This window comes from Macrotis lagotis, chromosome 5 (genome assembly GCF_037893015.1).
Source record: "Macrotis lagotis isolate mMagLag1 chromosome 5, bilby.v1.9.chrom.fasta, whole genome shotgun sequence".
Lineage (NCBI taxonomy): Eukaryota > Metazoa > Chordata > Mammalia > Peramelemorphia > Peramelidae > Macrotis > Macrotis lagotis.
In genome coordinates, this window is record NC_133662.1 from 109,107,508 (window position 1) to 109,114,285 (window position 6,778).

Below are 6,778 nucleotides of genomic sequence, written 5' to 3' on the forward strand. Positions count from 1 at the left end.
TATTAAGTAAGTCTCCTAGTGTGCCCATGGGCACCCAGAGCACTGGGTCTGGAGTCAAGAAGATCTAAATTTAAATCTTGTCCCAGATACTTACTAGTAATGAGACTTTGGCTAAGTCATTTAATGTGGATAATAATAGTACCTACTTTACAGGTGTGTTTAGGACCTAGAATACAGTAGCACATAATCAATGTGTATTACCTTCTTTCCATGAAATCTGAAGCTGGTTAGCTCAGTATCTTCTAGCCTTTGCAGTATATGACACATCACTGAACTGACTATCCAAGAGATGAGTAGGATAAGATTGTAAGTTCCTGGAGGTCAGGGACTGTCTTTTGCTTCTTTTTGTATATACATTTACAGAACCTTAGTACAGATGCTTTAAAATACTTACTGATTGATTGGGGGAAATGAAAGCAGAAGTAGCTCTACACATAGCACAACATAGTTTTTGTTGTGGAAATTATTTTCTCTCTGAGAACTCTAAGGTCAGTCTTCTAATTTATACATCTTGGGTATTTCACTTCTCTGTATAGAAGGGGATTCATGATTAGTCTTTGCAAGTCTTTCATAGTTCTTTTCTTTATATCATTGTTATTATTCCATAAATTGTTCTCTTAGTTATGCTATTTCATTCTGCATCAGTTCATTCAAGTCTTCAAAGGTTTCATCTCTTTCATCATTTCTTAAGGTAAAATAATATTTTAGATTCCAGATGCTAGATTCATTATCATTTTTTGTTTTTAATAAATTTTATTGATATCTTTCTTATATATCACTACATTTTCTTCTAATGTTTCTCTTCCTTCTCCTACAGAACCAATTCATAGAGCAAATATATATATATTTAGGTTTTTGCAAGGCAAATGGGGTTAAGTGGCTTGCCCAAGGCCACATAGCTAGGTAATTATTAAGTGTCTGAGACTGTATTTGAACCCAGGTACACCAGACTCCAGGGCCAGTGCTTTATCCACTGCACCACCTAGCCACCCCAGAACAAATATTTTTTAAGGAGATTTATTTATTTATTTTGAATTTTATAAATTTTCCCCTAATCTCACTTCCCTTACCTTTCCCCACCTCCCACAGAAGGCAATCTGTTAGTCTTTACATTGTTTCCATGGTATACATTGCTCTAAGTTGAATGTGATGAGACAGAAATCATATCCTTGAGGAAAAAAAATAAAGTATAAGAGATAACAAAATAATAATAAATAAAATAATAAAAATGATAAAATAATGTTTTTTTTAATTTAAAGGTAATAGTTTTTAGTCTTCGTTCAAACTCCACAACTCTTTCTCTGGATACAGATGGTATTCTCCATCCCAGATACCCCCAAATTGTGCCTGATTGTTGCACTGATGGAATGAGAAAGTCCATTAAGGTTGATCATCACCCCCATTTTGCTGTTAGGATGTACAATGTTCTTCTGGTTCTGCTCATTTCACTCAGCATCAATTCATGCAAATCCTTCCAGGCTTCCCTGAATTCCCATCCCTCCTGGTTTCTAATAAAACAATAGTAGAACAAATATTTTTTAAAGAAAAAAAGAAGAGGGAAAAATCAGCAAAACTGAACAATATGTGAAAAAAGTCTGAAAGTATGTACCCACATCCATGATCCCTCACTTCTTCTTTGCGATCATACTTTGTAATTTTGCAACATTCCCTTTTGATTGTTTTGTGGTTTTTTTGTTTACATTGTTGTAGTTGTGTATATTGTTTCCTTGGCTCTGATTATTTCATTCTTATCAGTTTAGGTAAATCATTCCATACTTCTCATCATTCATCATATTCATCATTCCTTACAACACAGTAACATTCCATTATATTCATTTACAGTAATTTGTATAATTAGTCCTCATTTGATAGTTGTCTACTTTCTTTCCAATTCTTATTTGTTATCTATTTTATAGATAACTATAGTTATAGTTTTATATATATATATATATATATAGTTTTATAGTATTTCCCCCAATCAATCAGTAAGTATTTTAAGTATACTATAAATATTTAGATGTATGGAGGAACTTTCTTCAGATCAATAACCTCTTTGAGTTATAAGCCTATTAGTGTGATCTCTGGGTAAAAGAGCATAAAATTTTAGTCACCTTATCTGCATAATTTCAAATTGCTTTCCGAACTGGTTATATCAATTTGCAGCTCCAGGAACAATGTACTGATCTACCTATTTTCTCTTCTACATTGATTCTTCTCATCTTTTATCATCTTTGACAGTTTACAAGGCATTACCTGAAATCTCAGGATTGTTTTGATTTTCATTTCTCTTATTATTAGTAGTTCAAAACATTCTTTCAAATGATTGTTAAAAGTTTGCTATTCTTCTTTCAAGAATGGTTTGTTCATACCCTTTAAGTACTTATCTATTGGGGAATAGCTTTTGATGTACCACCATTTGTTCAGCCATTTTCCAGTTGATAAAACTAACCCTGTTAGTTCCCAATTATTTGCTAAAACAATAAGAGCTATTATAAATATTTTTGTAGGGGTGGCTAGGTGGCACAGTGGATAAAGCACCAGCCCTGGAGTCAGGAGTACCTGGGTTTAAATCCAGTCTCAGATACTTAATAATTACCTAGCTGTGTGGCCTTGGGAAAGCCACTTAACCCCATCTGCCTTGCAAAAACCTAAAATAAATAAATAAATGAATAAATGAATAAATAAATGTTTTTGTACACTAGTATCTTTTCTCTTTCTTTGATCTTTTGATGGTTATCACTGGATTCCTAAAGGTTATGGTAGGTGATAGCTATCAGTGTCCAAAGGTACTTTATAGGATTTAGAAACACTTAAAAAAAATATGTTCTTGTTTTGGAACATATGATCCTCAAGAACTCAGAGCAGAGAATACCATCTGTATTGAGAGAAAGAATTGTGGAGTTTAAACAAAGACCAAAGACTGTTACCTTTAATTAAAAAAAAAGTTATCTTATTATGTAATTTTGCTATCTCTTACACTTAATTTTTTTTCCTTAAGGATATGATTTCTCTCTCATCACATTCAACTCAGATCAATGTATACCATGGAAACTATGTAAAGACTAACAGATTGCCTTCTATGGGCGGGGGGGAGGAAAGTGAGATTAGGGGAAAAATTGTAAAATTCAAAATAAATAAATAATTTTTTAAAAAAGGAAAACAATAAAGAGTAAAAAAAGAACCCAAAGCAGAAGCTCAAGAAAGGTAATTGATCTTTAGAGACTATTGAGATGAGGTGTGAATAAACCTTTAAGGGTTTGGTCAACTGCTTTGTTTTCCACAGTGTCCTCTAAGGGAGATCCTAAGTTTTCTGCATATTGATAAGAGACTTGGGAGCTATCAAGACAATGATAATCACTAGAAATTGAATTTACTAATAGAAGACAGTGAGACAGACAGTGAGACTTGTTCTTTCATAGACAAATTAGAATTCTTGATTTTGAACTGTGTTGTCACTGATAAATCTCTTCTCAAAGAACTTCAATAGTTCCTATTATCTCCATAACAAACATAAATTCCTTGGTTTGACATTTAAAGATCTTGTTGACCTGACCTTTTTTCTACCTCCCTAATCTTTTCACTTATTATTCCCTTCCACAAATCTTGTGATCTAGTTACATAGTCCTACTTAAAATTCCTAAATGTGACGCTCCTTTTCCTATCTCTGTACTTTTTGTACTTGTTTTTTTCTGTGCCTAGAATGTTCTGCCTTGTCATCTCTGCCTCTTATTTCTGTGATCTTTTTTTTCAGAACTCAGTTTCAAGCCCACCATCTTTGGAAGACCTCAGATTCCTTTTCTTCCCTTACCCGCATATCTTTCCCAGTCAGATGACTATATATAAATATAAATATATATATATATATCTATCTATCTTATATGTCCCTCATTTTTTTTATATATTGTTACCCTCCCCCACTAAAATGTATGTTCCTAGAAGGCAATGTCTTTGTATCCTCAGTGTTTTATATATTGTGTATACATAGTAAGTGCTTAATACATACTTACTGACTGACTGAGTTTTGACTACCTATATAGACCTCAGTTTCAGGCATGAAGTGTTCCTTCACTTATAAGTGGAGGAAAGGGAGCCATTTTGACCAGTTCAAACTTTACCTAATAGAGATGAATAGGAGTCAGGTAAACATGAGTTCAATTTGCTCCATACCACAGGGAAAACTAACGGGAATCCAGGAACATCCTAACATTTAGATATAGGATGGTCTCTGTACCTTCATTTACATTTATATCTATTTCTAGTTAACTTCTCACTTCTTTGAGTTTAAGGTAAAATCCAGGTTGCCAAAAATGATTGTTGCTCTTTGTAATTGAAAAAGACTATGAGTTCAGATGAATGATGGCATGACTTGCACATTATGTTGACTACAGTGAGGGAAATGTTGTCTGTCCTCACTGCCTTTTCCTCAACTTTTTGACAACATTGTACAGCTAACCTGTCTTTAGATAGTGTAATTGTTAGCACAGTACATTCACAATTTTTTTTGACAATTTATTATAGTTAACCTGTCTCTCAATGATCTAATCTTCACTTTTTTGAGACCCTATAATTGGAATGAGTACACTTTAAATCCTTTAATGAGGAACCATTGGAGAGCAAGTCTGGTGCCAGCTCCAATAAAGTCTATTAAAGCTTCTGCAGTTAAAAAGCTCATAGTTGGACCTTGGGATGGAGCTGGCAGATCTGACAGGTCCCCTAAGAGGTGCCTGTCCCAGCCCCTTCGATGCTCTTAGCTGAGAGTCCCCAGGGGTCAAAAGCATTTTCTTTGAAGAGTTTACCAGAAATGTTTGTGTAACAAAGCAGCAGAATGGATTTCATTGTCTGTTGCTGGACGGGCACCCAGAGGGGAAGCTGGCAAAAGAGCAGTCACTTTCTTGGCACTTGAAACTTTCATGACAGCTGGTGGCACAGTGGATAAGGTACTGGACCTAAAGTCAGGAAGACCTGAAATAAATTCCAACTTCAGACTTGTATTAGCTGTATGACCCTAGGCAAGTCACATAATTTCTGCTTGCCCTAGTTTATTCAATTGTAAAATACCTTACAGGGTTGTTGTGAGGATAAAATAAGATCATGTTTGTAAAGATCTTTGCCTGGCATAGTAGATGGTTTATAAAAGCTTATTCTTTTCTCTTCCTTTGCAACTTCCCTCAGTTTTTGAGTAGGTAGGCATAATTAGTGGCATAGCACAGAGCCAGTTTCTATTTCTGGTTGCTCCTGTAAAATTAGGTTCATTCCGGCTTGGTCTAGAAGCATCCCATTCTTTTCACTCTGAATCTCCCCTGCTCAGGACATGATCAAATCTCTCATTCACAACTTTTAATTGATTGAAGGAGGTACTAAATGAGGTGTTCAGGCTTTACTCAAATCTAATTTTGATCAATGGATTCCATTAAAAAAATATTCTTAATGGAGTGATCAGTGAGGTCAGACTGACCTCTGGAACAGAACTTATGTTATAAAATGGGATACAGACAGTTTGATAATGAAGTTACTCAGTCAACAAACATATATTAAGTGCCTATTATTAACCAGGCACTCTGCTAAGCACTGTGGATAAGACAAAAGACAGTTCCTGCCCCCATAAACATAGAACAGTTCATAGATTGTGATCTCGGTTTTAATGATGATCATGAATCAAAAAGGTTGAAGGACCCAAAAAGCAACTACTATGTTGATTCAGAATCTTATCAACAAGGATAAACTGTCTGCCCTGGTGAAAATAATTGGGACCTTGTTGGGGGGAGAAATCACCATTCATTAGAATTTGTGGTAGAGGAAAGCAAAATAGGACATAGTCTAGTATGTACTTTTGATTTTAGGAAAATAAATTTCAAAGGATTCAGAGAAAGAATAGAAAGACATCATAGGCTAAAATTCTACACAAGGGCATGGGAAGTCCTTAAGAATGAAATATTGAAGCTGCAAAGAAAAAAAATAATGATGTGGAAGAAGAAGAGAAAGAGTTATTTAAAGATATTACTCTTAATTTTTAACTTAATTTTTAAAAATTGCATTGAAATCTATTTTTATACCATATTCAATTGCCCATGTGTCCCCATTCACTGAGCTCACTCTTGCAAGAAAGAAAAACATTTCAGCAAAGCTGACTAGCAAAATGAGCACATTTAATAAGTTTCACACCCATAGCCCCCCACTTTTCTACTGAGAAGAATGAAACATTTTCTAGTACCAAGTTTGCTCACTGTATTTGGAATCTGGTTGTGTCTTAGTATTTTTTTTTCATTATTGTAGTCATTTGTATATATTTTTTTCAGTCTTGCTCATTATGCTCTATATTAGTTTATGCAGTTTTTCTCATATCCAGTTCTTTATTCTCCCATTTTCTCCCATTCCTTCTTCCTTTTCCCTTTCCTTTGTGTCCATCTCTTCTTACTTTTTCTTTCTACCTCTCTCAGTCCCTGTCCTCTCTTGTGCTCTCTCTCTCTCTCCTTTTCTCTGTATACCTGTCACCCTTTCTTTCTTACTCCCTCCCTTTCTCACCCTCTCTACTTCCTTCTTTCTGTATCTGTCTCTCTGTCTCTATTTCTCTCTTCCCTCTTCTCTCTTTTGCTTTCTCTGCATCTCTTCCTCTCCCCTCCCTTCCGTTATCTCTCTCTCTGTTTTTGTCTGTCTCTCTTGTCTCTGTGAATCTCTATATCTAACTCTTTCTAGCTCTCCTTCTTATACACTTTGATGACCTTTAAAAAAGTTAATTCTTTTAACTCTATTCCCTTTTTGAGTCCATTATTGAATTCGA